Source organism: Triticum urartu, chromosome 5A (assembly GCF_056163025.1).
Source record: "Triticum urartu cultivar PI428250 chromosome 5A, HENAU_Tu73, whole genome shotgun sequence".
Lineage (NCBI taxonomy): Eukaryota > Viridiplantae > Streptophyta > Magnoliopsida > Poales > Poaceae > Triticum > Triticum urartu.
The window spans coordinates 342,758,162-342,774,537 of record NC_141877.1 but is presented as its reverse complement, the minus strand read 5'-3'; the positions used below and the strand labels follow the sequence as shown (position 1 = coordinate 342,774,537).

General features: G+C 43.8%; 1 long non-coding RNA gene across 3 annotated transcripts; it reads left to right on the top strand.

The window, feature by feature from the left end:
- The first annotated feature begins 3,938 nt into the window (after positions 1–3,938).
- LOC125553612 (uncharacterized) lies at positions 3,939–6,825 on the top strand. 3 transcript variants are annotated; one of them, XR_015603300.1, is made up of 4 exons: positions 3,939–4,853; positions 4,936–5,068; positions 5,159–5,241; positions 6,101–6,825. It is a non-coding gene; the product is annotated as an uncharacterized LOC125553612 (long non-coding RNA). The 3 variants fall into 3 exon arrangements; XR_015603301.1 differs by having other exon boundaries at positions 6,081–6,825; XR_007304125.2 differs by having other exon boundaries at positions 3,940–4,853; positions 5,159–6,825.
- Positions 6,826–16,376: the final 9,551 nt, after the last annotated feature.

Here is a 16,376-nt window from a genome sequence, read left to right as displayed (position 1 = left end):
CCTCGTGGTCGTTTGGGACTTGCCTAAAATCGAGGAGTCATACCAACAGGCACGATTGGGTTACCCATGTCCGTATTGATGAGAATACCGTAATAAGGGGGACACGATCTCTGCTTTGACAAGACGTGTCAAGAAAACCACCTCGTGATATGTGCGGTGCTGGTTGAGAAAAACAGTTCGAATAATGATCGGTCCATGACATGATGTCGTGCTATCGAACGTGTCAGCAGATTATATTTGTGGAAATATTATTCTCTCTATGGTGGTATGTGGAACTTGTTTTGCAGAGCCGGACACTATCCTTGTGTTCAAAATCTTCCATGGATTATTTGGAGAAGAACCCGCCTTGCAATCCCGAAGACGAATCTGCGTGCCGGACTCATCGTCATTGAAGCCTGGTTCAGGGGCTACTGAGGGAGTCCTGGATTAGGGGGTCTCCGGACAGCCAGACTATATCCTTTGGCCGGACTGTTGGACTATGAAGATACAAGATTGAAGACTTCATCCCGTGTCCGGATGGGACTCTCCTTGGCGTGGAAGGCAAGCTAGGCAATACGGATATGTAGATCTCCTCCCTTGTAACCAACCTTGTGTAACCCTAGCCCCCTCCGGTGTCTATATAAACCGGAGGGTTTAGTCCGTAGGACAACAGACAATCATACCATAGGCTAGCTTCTAGGGTTTAGCCTCTACGATCTCGTGGTAGATCAACTCTTCTAATACTCATATCATCAAGAACAATCAAGTAGGACATAGCGTATTGCCTCCATCAAGAGGGCCCGAACCTGGGTAAACATCATGTCCCCTGCCTCCTGTTACCATCCGCCTTAGACGCACAGTTCGGGACCCCCTACCCGAGATCCGCTGGTTTTGACACCGACAATTATTGTGGCCTAGTTTTAAATAATAGGTTATTGCGGCCACAAGCAAGCCCCGGAAAAAGAACAACACTGACTACAAGAAAACAAATAAACAAGAAAATAAGGAAATAAATAAACAATATCCTGGGTACCCATAATGCTGGCAAGATGCTTAGCTTTCTCTTGTTTGGCGCTTAAATCCTCCAGCACTTGCTGTTGCACCAGAAAGTATGCATTTGAATTCTGCAGGGACTTCCTCAATCCTTCGGCTTCCTGTCGCATAACATCTGATCGATGTCTTTCAACTTGAAGTTGAGACTCAAGAAGCCAAACTGATTTAGGTATAGAGTTTGAAGAGCTGGTGCCAGCAGTAGTAGCCAGTAACTCAAAAACTACATCAAGACAGGACTTTGGGGTCGTCTTAGTGTCTTCAATATAGTTTTTATCAGCTTTCTTGGAGACCAACAGGGATGTCTCACTATCTTGAACCTTATCTGTATTACTTCCTTTACCATTGCATAACGGGGTACTCTTCTTCAATATTTTATCCGCGTTCTAAAAGAGAAACAAACAAACACATCACAGGTTTACAATGTAGTATATGAAACTCATTTTGGTAAACCAGTTCAGTAGTAAGGTGGATAGGATAACAGCTTGAAACAAACATATATCTATGTAGTGTGGTCACTGTATGGTCTATATCATTCTAGTTTATGTTGCCAAATCAAGATAGATACAGTTCGAATCATATCTATTTAAGACAAAGCAACATAGACAGAATATAAGTGTGGGAAACTACACAGCAATAACAACACTTGTAATGTGCATGTCATGAGAACATAACTATTTATTCAATTGAAACTGAAATCAACATAGAGCAAGTTACAACAGCAAACACATTAAAGAAACAGGTTTAAAACATACCTGTTGCGCCATTGGAGTTTCAATTGCATCCTTCAAATTTGAAATTAGTTGGTATGAGTAAATACAGTGATGCAAGAGCAAAGTAGTATGAACCATAGCTATGGAACCTGACCTGAGAACAATTCTTCTTCTGCTTTAAGCGTTGACTTGGAGTTCGGAGTCGTGGTCCTTGTGCTTTGGGCACTGCAGTTGCCTTACTAACTGCTCGTGTTTGGGTGCTCTGCGGTGGAGAGAGTGCTATGTCAACGGGAACTGGGTTACTATCTGGTGGGGTTGGGGTTAGAAGGGGTGTAGCTGGTTCTCTGTCCAACTGGGTAGGGGTACAATTTGCGTGAGTCTGGGTTATGTGTGGTGGGATTGGTTCTTGGGCAAGTACAATCGTGGTTCTATCTCCATCGATAGGTAGCACGATCTTTTCTGAAGACCGTGTTTTTACTCCCACAGATACTGCCATCATCCCCTCCAATTGAAATGGATGATAAACAAGAAAAGTAATTGAATGTACAGACATTGTAAGATAGACAGGTGCAATGGATAGTAGGGAAGAAAACAAGGCATGAAATAATTCACATTTATGTGGTCTAACCAAATAGAATAGCAGGACATAATTTCACATATATGATGGCTAATTAAATAGGATAGCATGACACAATTTCACATGTATGATGGCTAACTAAACAGGATAGAATGACATACTTCAAAATATGATGACTATGTAAACATGATGACATGATATAACTATACGATGTGTCTATTAAAGTGGTTGGCATTCCATAAATCACAAACATGCCGTCGATGGAAACATGATGGCATGATATAATTCATGGATAGAATGACATAATTCAAAATATGATGACTGTAAACAGGATGAGATGATATAACAATATTATGTCTTTAGAAAATGGGTTGGCATGCCATAATTCAGATACATGCTGTCTATGTAAACATCATGGCATGATATAATTCAAATATATGATTTATATACTAAGGAAGTGAGCAGAGGGCAATCGCATATATGATGTGTCTACTAAGGAGATGACATTCAATATCGTGCATATGATGTAAAAACTGAGCATTGCAATACAACATATGCATGATATGAGTAATATAACCCTGCCAAGTTTGAGCATACACCTCAGGGGGATAATAGGATTGGTCATCTGCCTCTAAATCCTCCTCTGAAGAGCTATCTGTAACCAGCAAGATATCTACTTCAGCAGGTAGCACTGTCTGCTCTGAAGACCTTGTTTTCACTCCAAATTTTTCCATCACCAATTCAAATGGCTGATGCACAGGAAGAGCAGTTGAATATACAAACATTGTCAACAAAAGCAATGAGAAATACAAAAAAGGACGACATGATATAATTCACATATATGATACTTGGCTAAACATCATGGCATTGCATAATTCACATATATAATGCCTTGCAACAAGATAGCATTGCATAATTCACATATATAATGTCTTGCAACAAGATGGCATTGCATAATTCACATATATGGTAATTAGACATTAAACACGTGGCATTCACACAAAGCATGTCTAAACTAAGCAAATGACATATCAATGCAAGATACCATACGCACGATATGAGCAACATAACCCTGCCAAGTTAGAGCATGCATCTCGGGGGGGGGGGGATAGGACTAGTCATCTGTCTCTGAATCCTCCTTTGAGGAGCTATCTGTAACCAGCAAGACATGCGCTTCATCGGATAACATTTTCTGCTTTGAAGACCGTGTTTCCACTCCAGATTTTTCCATGACCGTGTCGAATGGCTGATGCACAGGAATAGTAATTGAATGTACTAAAATTGTTGACAAATTTAACACGTAATAAAAAATGATGTCATGATATAATTCACGTATAAGATGACTGGCTAACCAGGGTGGCATTGAAAAATTCACATATATGATGCCTGGCTAAACAAGATGGCATTGTATGATTCACATCTTTACCTAATATTAAAGGACGGAGGCTTTCATAGTTCTTCATACGTCATCTATTTATATCCGTTGATTTTATGATAAACAATAAAGATTGACCGCTGATTTAAAAATTATATTTACAAACGTGTATAAAAAAGAAAAGGCTGCAGGAAGAGGTCCCAGACCGATACCACGACTTTACCTTCCCGTATTTGCTTCAATCGATATCATCTCCTGCTCCCTAGACATTAAAAAGTTCTCCCTAGATGCGTTGCTGCACCCATCTTCTCTCCCATCGATGCACCATCGTCCCATGTATCCATGATCCACCGTCCGAATTCGGCTGCCGCGCCCATCTCGCTCGCCGTGGCCGATGATCGCGTCCCTCCTCAAACGGCGGCGATGATGGAGAGGGCCACCCAGCTCCTTACCGACGGACTCGTTGGGTTCCCGCTCCTTGGGGCCAGCCCCTCCCCCCGTGTCAGATCGTGCATCGGCTTGGAGGGCCCTCATTGCTGCCGCCGGTGTGGGAGTCCTGCGTGGCCGTTCAGGCTTGGGGACAGAGTGGCAGGGCCCGTGGTGCGTTCTTGTCGAGGGCTTGCTCGGGCTGGCCGGGATCTGAGTCGCCGTCGATGGTTTTCTCGCAGCTTGGGTGCCTGCTTTGGATTTGGTACTATCCCCATCTCTCTCTCCCTCCCTCCCCCTCGGTGTGGACGCGTGCACCTATACCAAATCAAGCGAGCGCTCGTTGCCGGATCACTGAACCATCGTCCTCGTGGCCACCGCGTCAGTTCCACACCACTACAGCGACACCAACTACCGCCACTCCATTGGCTTAGATTTGGCTGTGGCGTGGGCTAGGAACCGTATGGTGTTGTCTGATGCGTGTTCTGCACTGGGTGGTTTGGTCAGCTGACGCTAGGTATAGGCAGTTTCTGAGCCTGGTTGTTGGATGTGGGCACGCATGCATTGTATATAATGGGTATCATGGTCATGTTGCTTGGACGGGGATGATGATGAAGATTGTGGCTGAAAGCTGTGGTGGTGCCTACTAAGAGCAACAGAAGTAAATGGTCCAGAACTGATAAACATATATGTTGGAGAATCGGAGAAGAATATCAGGGACATCTTTCAGAAGGTATAGCCATCTGCACAAGCCATATAATTGCCATGAAATATCCACATATACTCAGGTTTATAGTTTTCACTATCAATTTCAGGCTTGATCAGCATGCCCATGAGTAATTTTCTTCGATGAGCTTGATTCCCTTGCTCCTGCATGAGGGTCGTCTGCAGCCGCTGGAGATGTATGGATATAGTGGTTTCTCATGTATAATTAACCTCATAAATGAGGTGGTGACTGTATCTCAGTTTTCCCTCTTATTTTCAATGTTTAAATGTTAGAGTAAACTAATTCAGTTTCCCCTTTTCTCTCTTTACTAGGACAAGTGCCTGAGGGAGATGCATATGTTTGGCATTCTATCAGTAACATACACTTGTGCTAGCTTGCAGTACTACATTTTGTGGTGCGTATGTATGGCTATGCTTTTGATTTTTTTCCCTATGCATTGTCTTGATAAAGTATAGAGCCTGATGAGCAACGATGCCGTAATAGAAGAATTTATATCCAGACTGAACCCCACAATGCGAATTTTCAATAAGATATACCATCTCGATGCTCATGGTTTCTTCAGCATATATAGTCTCTACTATGTATTCTCTGGGAAACCAAGTTAATTGTGCAAGAGCCATTAAATATATATTATACTTGCATATAAATAATTCCTTTTTAATTGTTGCTTGGTGATTGTGTCTCTCGTAGCCAATTTCTAGAAGAATTGAACGTATGGTAACATTACAAGAAAAATCAAGTTCCTTTTACTATTCTCGCTACAGCAGACTATCCTGGCTTTTTGAAATTATAGAATTACTAAGTTCATGTTGACTAGGGACCAATTCCGGATGCTTGCAAATTGTTAGAATTTCACCGCTCTTCATTTTGTCTAGCATTTGGTGTGTCCTCTAACTTTTATATAGCTTTCTGGCTATAAACTACATGCACTTTGTAGTAAATTATTTCTTTAGATTAATCTATCAATGTTGTATATACATTCTTGGCATAAATTGATGCCCAGTCTTGTGGCTGACTTTCGGTAGAAAGAATGGTCCTAAATCTGAAATTCGTTGATGGACGTAGAGCAATCCATTGTGACACAATATTGCGTGAAGTTATTTTTTGTTCAAATTATGATTTTTGACAGCAGTATATAAATTATAAATAGCTAATATGAGCTATTCATGATTGGGTAGGTTTCTATCAGTCATTATTTGTCTCCTCTACCATAAAAAATATTTCTCTTCTCAGTTATGTTGAGGTGAATGCAGCTGCTGGTCATCCTTTATCAATATAGGCGGATGAAGCAGATTATGAAGAAAATGAACCTGAAGATGGTTTCTCAGTATGAGAGTCTGATTAGCATTCTCTCCAAGAATGGAGGAAAGTTGTTTGTATGTCATTAACCCTTTCCTGTGAAGATTTTCAGAATCATAGAAGATAATATTCAGGTACGTGTACGTCTGCTCGAACTCAATCACATTCCAAAATAGCGACTTGCTAGAGTCGTTGAGCTCCAGCTGTGGGATCTCCAACATGCCATAGGCGAAGTTCAAGTCTAGGAAGCTCATCACCATCTCTCTTAAATTTGACTGACCTGTGTTCCAGCTATTTTTTGAGGTACAGGCGGACAGGCTTCATGTTCAGGAATTTGACACACATGATGGAGACTTAATGGAGAGAGTCCATGACTAATTACTTTTTCTTAGCGAACACTGTGGTTAATTACTAACTTTTTTACTGGCTACTGCATTCTATTAGTCATACATAGAGCCATACTGAGAAATTTCTATTTCAAGGAAGAAGTAGGCACAAGTAGACTGCGAAACACAAAAGAACGGGAGATGTCATGCTCAGCAGCGACAACACCATTGCTCTTCATGTTTTCAGTTTGATCTGTAATTCTGTATTAATTCAGAATGATTATTCAAAGATTGGTGGTTGTTAGGTACCTGAAGTTAATGTGAGAGGAAGGAGGACGAGTGGTCTTTTCATTTCCTTTCACAAATTAGTCACAAGTTAAATGCTGAGTGTGTGCATTTGCTAATTTTGCTGATGTTAATTTTGCCTTTACTGCATTGAGAAATGTTTTCAAAGTGAATTCTATCCTTTCACAAATTAGTCACAAGTTAAATCTAAGGATTGTTCTATCCTGTCTCAGAGAAATATGTTCAAAGTGAATTCTTCTCGGGGTTGAGACTTATTTATTAACTTATATAAGCCCTTCGGTTGATCGGTTCAATGGCTGCAACCAAGAAGCTTTATGAAATTTGCCGAGTATCATTATCTAAAAGAAGGTTATCATCTCTTGAAGCTTTAAAAATGTTCGTGTTGTGTAAGGTAAGAAGAACATGGAGAATTGACAGTAATCAAACTAATTGCCTTACTATTTGATTACCACCTATTATATTATGGTTATGTGATGTGTTTCTGTGCTACTTGGAGAAAAACACAAACTGTTGATACCAAGTGCCTTACTACTAATTAGATTATATTTCGTTATTGAATGTGTTCCTACGCTGTCCTGAATAAATGGAAACTTCAGACACAATGGCATGGGTATGTGATCCACATCATTCTCATTTGAATGTCCCCTTCAGGATATAAACTTGAAAAATACCTTTTTTCCATATTGACACACATGCAATGACGGTGCCATCGGCCGACCCGCTTGCCTCGACTCACATAGCTAGGCCTCTGCAAGGACACTTGCCTCACACCACCACGCATTCATGTTCTCCCATAGGCTGAATCGGTGAGTAGTAGCAGGCCATGGGTTGCATTGGGGTTGACCGATTCCGGACCTTCTCGAGATTGCAATTCCCTATGGTCGTGTGGACAGTCGGGCTTCATTGCGGGCTAATATGGATCCCTGGTACGGAAAAAGGGTGTCAACCATGACATGGTTGTATCCCCGTTGCAACGCACGGGCCATTTTCCTAGTATACGATAAAGAAACTAAACTGATGACATTGGCACAAAGCATGTCTAAACTAAGCAGATGGCATCTTTGATGTATATAGTAAGCAATGCAAGGCACCATATGCATGATATTACCAACATCAGCATGTCAAGTTAGAGCGAGGACCTCATGGGGTAAATAGGAGTGGTCTTCTGCTTCTGAATCCCCCTCAGAACAGTTATCTTCCTCTTGATTACGATCCGAAATGGGTGGAGGGGGGCTGCCTTTGCGCGCACCATGGAGCGACGTCTGCACGAAATTTTTATTGCCACGCAAGGCTTGTCTCTTTTGCTCTACATGTTCAGTTCCATTGTGTACAATAACTGGCATGGATAGAAATAAAACATAGTGAGTTTATGTAAGGAGTGCATGCACAAATCCAGAGTGATGGTAGCAAACTGTGGATAGACCCAAAACCAATGATAGCAGGCAGATAATAGATTTAGTTAAAAAATACAGATAGTGGCTCCTTTAATGTTTGTTTGCACCCAACATGAAACTCATAGTAGACACCCGAGATTAACCAGATAGTAGACAGATACTACTGATTGCTGCCCCAATATGTACCCCACAACCATTTAAAATTCAAGTTTCAGCATAAGTTTGGACCTGACTCGAAGTCTAATAGGTGAACACGATGATAAAGTATCATGTCATCATATTAAGCGATGCATAACATAAGCAGACACAGAAGAGCATGACCTCTCTTGCGGACCCATGTAGTCCTCAAGGTCTCTGCTCTGTTGATGATGGTAATGTAGTTGTCGTGGCTGCCGACGACGGGGAAGAAGATCTGAGGCGGCGAAAGACAGTCTGGAGAGCGGATCCCTGCTGTGGTGAACCCTTCCATCATTGGAGCAGCTGAGCTGGGGTGGAACACATCACCGCAGGAGCAGGAAAAACCACACAAGGTTTTCTTTGACACATATCTGTAACAGAAGTAATTGTGTAAGGGCTTGTTTGAATTTGAGGATTCTAACAATGCAGGGATAGGAAATAGACAGGAATAAGATAAGAATGCGCGTGCAAAGTAGAGAATTTAAAAACACAGGATTTCTGCCGATCTAGGTGTTTGGTTCACAAGAATTGGAAGAACACATGATGCAAAGAAGCATGGTGAGATTAAGTCAAACCACAAGAAAATGTACGGTTATAATGCTATTATGCTACTATATCTTAGTCTTGTGCTTCATGAATAGGAATTTGAAAAGGAGGACAAGTGGAAATTAAAATTCCTACGATTTTTCTTTCAAGGAGACACTAAAGGAACAAATCCTATAGTTTTCCTTTGCTCCATTCCTTTGCACCAAATTCATGAAAAGTAGTATCATAGGAAACTTTCCAATTCCTATGTTTTTCATTCGCTTTTCCTTTCAAGCACTGGCGATTCTAGCAGGCAGGCTTGAGCAAGGAAAAGCCTACACTAAAGAAATGTTTTTGTGCTACTTCTATTACTTTGGACCCAGGCCACTGCCCTACTAGCTCAGCTCCTAGGGCCATCGACAAATGCACAGCTCAAACGCGCAGATATAAATAATGATGTCGTTCAAGAGAGTCCATCACGGATAGCTAAGTTGCCTGGTACCTCACTGCTTTTCATATAGTAGGATAAAATAATCGTATTTCCCATTACTCCGTGTGCTCAGTGGACAATATATATAACATGTAGAGTAAAAAAGAGATGCAACAAGTGTACAATCTCTTTGGCGAAGCCATGTCGATCTCAGCGTGATTGTGTTGGCCGGTGAGGATGCTCCGGCTGACATGGCTGTCGGAGGAGGGGAAGATCTTAGGCGTCTGGAGATGGAGCCCGAGGTACTGCTCTGCTGTGATGGAGGGTTTCTTCATTGAAGCAGCTCCGGTGAGTTGTACAACGCCGAGGCTGAAGCAGGACAAGAGAGACAACATTAACCTGAGTGGAATTCTAATAGCATCTCCAATAGATGATGTAAAATACATAACCACAAAGTGCTAGATGTAAAATACATCATCTGCTCATCTCTGAACTTAACTGTCGAAACTGAATTTAACTGTCGAAACTGAACTTAACTGTCAAAACTGAATTTTGCTGTCAAAACTGAATTTTATTGTTGAAACTGAACGCACTAGAGGTGAGGCTACACGTCAGTCGACTGACTTTTTCATCTCTGGTCAGTCAATTTTGCAGCCGTTGGATACGAAATCAAGGGCCTGCAGTTTATCTTCAACCTCCACCCCCTGAGCCGCCAGCAACCACCGGCCAAACAGCCGCCCCCCCGCCCCCCGCGGCCGGCGGTGCGCCTCCCCGCCCGCCTCGAAAACAATCCCCACCGCCGGTCCGCCGCCGCCCTGCCATCCCTCTAGCCCCCCCCCCCCCCCCGTGCCGAGCTTTTTCTCCGATGATCCCCACGCCACCGCCCCACCATCGTCGACGACCACCGCCCCCACCCGGAACCCTAAGATAGATAGTGCGGTATCTCTCCGTCGAGCCCTCCTACCTGCTGCGGCTGGTTATTCCTTAACTCCGGCGAGCCCCCCCCCCAACCCCCTGAAGATCAACTGACCCAAAAGTCAATTCAATCGACTGAAGTGTAGCTAAATTGGAGCAGCATCGCAAGCAAGAGCAGACAAGTCAGGGGACCGAGAGCAAGAGCAGCGTAGCAGCGCGAGCGAGAGCTAAAGCAGCAGCATCTCCTACTGATGTGGACGTCGCCGCCAAGGAAGCGACGCCGTGGAGGAAGTGGCCGGCGACGCCGCCGTGGATAGAGCCGTGCCGTGTCGGCTCGGCACCGAGCGCCGGCAGCACCGTGAGATCCAATCAAGAAGAAAATGCGGCGATTAGTGTACAACCTCTTTGGTGGCGCCGATTAGGCCGCAACTTCATCCGAGGAAATGGTGATGATGATGCTCTTCCGGTGGTGCAGGTGAAGACGGCGATGTGGGAATGGAGGTGGCGGGAAAGACGGGGGGAACATCGGGGCAGCTCCTTGGAGGTGGAGGACGGGGTGGCTGAACCGGCGGGATGACCAGATCAACGACGGATCCTCATCCGGTACAGTGGATGAGGGACGTTGAGGTGTTGCTGTGGACGACGTCGTCGGGGAAGAGGCTCCGGCTAGGTGGCGGATGGAGGAGGGTGTGGGGCTTTGCGGGTTTTCCTGGGCTCGGTGTATGAATGGGTGGACGGATGGGATGGGAGTTGGGAACGATGGCTTAGGGACGCGCTTGTCCGAAATGTGGGGTAAGTTACAAAAGTACCCCCACTGATTTGAGGCGGTTCTTTCGGTTCAGGGGTATCACGGGCATTTCGTGTGTCGGGATTTCACAGGAGGTGGGAGTTTTCGCGCGCGTTGTAGTTTTGGAATAACAAGGCGCGGGTTGAGATGGAGGGTGTTGTCGGAGCACAACAAGACAAAGATATATCTTAAATATTTCGGGCTAACAGGGCGCGGGTTGAAATTTCCGGACAAGCCTAATGCGTACTGTACCAAATCAATTCACACTACAAATGTCATTCAAAACTTTGAATTCATGTTATGTTCAATTAAAATATTTCACTACATGTATAATGTATGCAACCTACTACTCAAATGAACATTTTAGTGCATTCCAAACGTATATACTACCGCTTCAATATAAACTAAATTTCAATTCGTTTCTCTATTTGAATAAGATCTACAATAATGATTATTGTGAATTCAAAGCATTTGAATTCGTTTCTCTGATTTAGTAAGATCTACAATCATCATTATTGTCAAGTTAAACCATCATTTGTGTATTATGTTCATAGCACACCACATGATTAGTCTCGAGTTACATATGAACTATGTGTACTATATGAACTCGAACTCAATTTTTTGAATCCACTTTATGTTGATTTCAAATCATTGTACATTTCAAGCTCTAGCTAGATCTTCATAATCTAAACCATGTCTCATATGTATAATGTGTTTATCACATTATGTATGGTGCCCCGCCCCCTACGCCTACAAGTATTTAGATGTGAGTTGCAAACACCACATGTTACCACAAATTCAAATAAAATGTGAGAATGTTTGATATATAGTATTGTTTAGATTGTTCGATATTTAGTTGTAAGCTACAAACACCACACATTACCACAAATTCAAATAAAATGTGAGATTGTTTGATGTATATCATGGTTTAGATTGTTTGACATTTAGCTGTGAGTTGCAAACGCCATGCATTATCACATTATGGTATAACATGTGCAAAACCACAACACGCGTATCACCGCTATATTCATGCATGCATATGTTTAAAACACTATGTTCTCCTATTCAAATATATGAATCCACTTTCATATCAAATTATGATCTTTGTTAGTCTCTTACACCCACACAATCCTCTAACCTTTGTAGCTACCACTAACTTTATCTCGTGCATGCACACGCCCTCCCCCTCCCTCAGAATTCTATCCATCACGCACATTCATTTTTTTAAGGTCGTTCTCCCACAGTCTCCACAACTCCTTTCCGACACACACCGATCGATAAACCTCTCCAGCGATGTCTGCCTACAACATACACACCCACCTTCAATCTCCTCATTTATGTGTCCTTGCCTCGTGTCTCTCATACGGTCCCAGACACGTGTAAATTCTCGCCCCACTTTTCATCGATCTCACAACCGCACACTCCTCCCCCTATCTAGCTAGTAGTTGGGCCTCCCGCACCACCTCCAAGCTCCATTCTCTCTGTCTATCCATCTCACCGGGCCTTATTTGCCTCTAACAAATGGACGTACACCGAACGATCTCCCGATATTGATATAGCTAGCTAGGTCCTTATAACTCATTATTCCCCACGCGTCGATCGATCTAACTCATTAGTTATGTCTCTCCCTTCCTCCGACAAACAACAATTGATCTACCGATCTAGTTAGGTTTGGTACCAAACACATGGTTCCCCTTCATCATCCATGGATGCATCCCGACAGATCTATCACGCACATGCACACATAGAAACACATCCCCACTCTTATTGATAATATTGCAGTTCCATCCTCAGTTTGTCTAGTAGGCCTCTCCCACCATCTTCGAGAAGCAACTCCATCACCCATCTAGCACTCTACCCCTCTCCCTCCCTCCCTCTCTCCTCTCTCTATCTGTCCCATCCTATTTCCCGTCCTTCAGTTATGTATGGATGTCGACCAATCTCCCTCAAGACATAGCTGGGTCTCTCCTTCTCAACACATAAACAAGTCGTTCTACCTCTATAGTTAGGCCTCTGCCTACCCCTCCCCACCCCCTCCCACACACACACACCGATACATCGAGCGCTCTAGTCATGTCTCCCTGCCACACACAAACTTGACATGTGCCCTCTGACGTTCCGGTAGGTCAGTCGCCCTATATATTTGACTTGCTCACACACACAATTTCGATGGCTCTCTTCATCGATCTCGCACCCACCCACTTGATCCTCTCTTCGACTCTATCAATATCTATGACCCCTCCCTCTCTTCTCGTGGTTCGCCCGACCCTCTATATATGATATGGATAGGCCTCCATTTTACACACATTGCATGCAAATTTTTTTTTGATATGTCATTGACACATATTCCCACAAATACATTCACGAAATCAACCTCCCCCCCAAAACAAAAAACACTCACGAACGCACAAGCCATTTGTCTAGGTTTGTATCTCTCACACACACCCACGTAGGTGGGGGACGTGCACGAAGAGAAGAGGTGCACACACGACGCACGTACACCCGTCTCTTTCCCAACCACACCAGCGCGGGTACACGGTGGAGCTCATTTCTGTATGAAAAGGCAGCCCACGTGCTAATTTGACACGTGTATTGGTTGTCCACTAGATGGAGGGAGGATCCTCCACCACGGGTGAACAAACAAATTGCGACTTGACGCGTTATGTTAAAAAAGAGGCAAACCATGTGGGGCCTACCTTAGAGGCAAGGCTCTATACACATTGGAGTACTTTTGATGTGTCCCGTCAACTCACAGAACGAGGAGAAGCTTGCTTAGTACGCCGTCTCCCCCGCCCACGGGCGCGGTGGCTCGCAGGATGAGGTGAAGCATTCTTACAAGTAGTAGTATTGTACGCCTTACGCCCGCTCCCTCGCCCACGCGTGCGGTGGCTCGTAGGATGAGGAGAAAATTTTACTACTCCCTCCGTTTACTCCTCGTCCCTACTACCTTGGTTAGAGAGATTATCATATTGTTTGGAATATATATGTCCTTTAGTAGATTTCAATATGAACTACTAGTACATACTCCAAACACGGATGTATATAGACGTATTTTAGAGTGTAGATTCACTCATTTTGCTCTGTATGTAGTCCATATTGAGGCCCTATTTGGTTCATAAGTCCTAGGACTTTTTCTAGTCCCAACTAAAAAGTCCCTCCCTGTTTGGTTTTAGGGACTAAAAAGTCCCTAGTCCCTCCCTAGAGGTTATTGAATGACCATGTTACCCCCAGTACACAGAAAAATAACAACCAAACAACACCATGGGGCGGCGGAGCAATGGGTGCAGGGAGGGGCATTGTTGGAAAAGTCCCAAAAAAGACTCTCCTTGAGAGTGCTCTTCGTTAAGTCCCAAAAAGCAAGTTTTAGTCCCTAGTAGTCCCTCATGTTTGGTTAAAAAGTCTCTAAGAGGGACTTTTTCTAGTCCCTACACTAAAAAGTCCCTGGAAACAAACACCCCCTGCATAAAGTTGAGACACTTATTTTGGAATGGAAGGAGTACATATTTGCTATAATCTGTCAATCATTGAGATGCAATAGCATGCATGTTAGTCTCCTTTGTATTTGATGAAATGTTGCAACGGGCAACCTTGGACACAAGATACATGTAACAGAAGGTGGAAGCTTCATAGCATTGTACTATCTTGTTGATAAATTATAGTACGTACTATACTAGTACTTCCTCCGTTCCTAAATATAAGTCTTTGTAGAGATTTCACCATGAACCACATACGGATGTATATAGATGCATTTTAAGTGTAGATTCATTCATTTTGTTCCGTATGTAGTCCACCTAGTGGAATCTCTACAAAGACTAATATATTTAGGAACGGAGGGTGTACTATGTCAAGAGTTAGGTGTCCAGAAAATATGGTGATAGTGTGAGGTGGGACATGTAATCACTGAGCCTGTGTGTTTTCACTACTCTTGCACTCCTCCGCCGTAAGAATGGAGAAAATTGTAATCTAGTAGTACCTCCTTTCGCCGAAAGCATGGGACATCCACCATTCCTACCACCTCGGTAATAATGACCAATCAGCCGTCAAATCACATAGACCCAACAGTAAGTTGGACGGACGAAGCAACCATCACTCTTGAATCCGCTTCTCCCTTCGGCGCAGGCGCTAATGAGAGGCCCCGTTCGCTCTGCCTGCGCGTGAATGCGGCACCGATTCTATGGAGCGGTGCTGACCGTTTCGGGCCGAAAGCGCGCGGGGGCGATGGAGGGGCTTTGGGTGGGCTAGGCTAGTCAGGAGCGGGCGTGGTAGCTGTCCGCTTGTCCCTACTAGACGCCCGGAAACGAGAGGATGCACCGACTCTCGCGGCTAAAATCGTACACTACACACCATCTATCTGTAGGAGTAGGTCGATCTGTCGCTCTCTCTAACACACACATGTTGTTAAACACACACACACACATGCACACGCACACACAGGTTCATAGAATAAGAAAATCGTGCGAGTGTGAAGCCACAGGAAGTGATATACAAATGGAGTACATACAAGAAGCGAAGAGGTGACGAATATTCCATCAAACCTGGACTGAGGAGTAGTACTCCATCTGTCTAGGTGTTAAGTCATCTTACGGAAATCAGATATTCCCAAAATGTTTAGGCGTCGTCCATTAACTTCGCATCTCAATCCCCTCCTGGCCTCGTTGCTAGCGAGCGTTGTTACTTAGGGAGCATTTGGATCCTTAGCAAGAACAACTTATAGCATAGCCAATCAAGGTTAGGCGTTTGGAACTGTTAAAATATGTTAGCTTTTGTGGGCCAGCTAGCTTGGGTGGGCTCGAAAAACCTTGCTAGCTCAGGAGAGCCAGATCGGCTCGCTTCCTACGGCAAACTTCGCGTAGTAGTAACATAGACTAGTAACATATGCATGTTACTAGTCCAAGTTACTCATCACTATGACCAGCCTAAGCAATGTAACCAAACGCTCCTTACTCTACCTTGTTATCTCCCCCGGAAACCCAATGCATGGAGCGCAACTACGCGTTGATCAGTCAAGAAATCAAAGTCGGCTTGCATGCGAGTTAATATGTGGCCCTGCATGGTATCTAAAATGGCATCTCTTAGTTGTTTGGATTAATTGTTGCGTTTAGAGACAGAAATCAGGGCTTTGATTGGAGGAACGACCGGTAATGTTTCTCCTTCTCCTCCAATCTGCTTGCACCTTGGTCCCGCTGCACCTTCTAACGTGACTTATTACACCTAGAGGGAGGGAGTCGTACGAGATATGGTGGCACACTGACTTAGGTCGAATACAAGTCCCCAAAATTGTGTGCTTGTTATAATAAGGATTCACTTAAAATAGTACGTGAGCAAACATAGGGATCAATTGGACAGTGTTCCCGAGCAGTAGCGAGATGT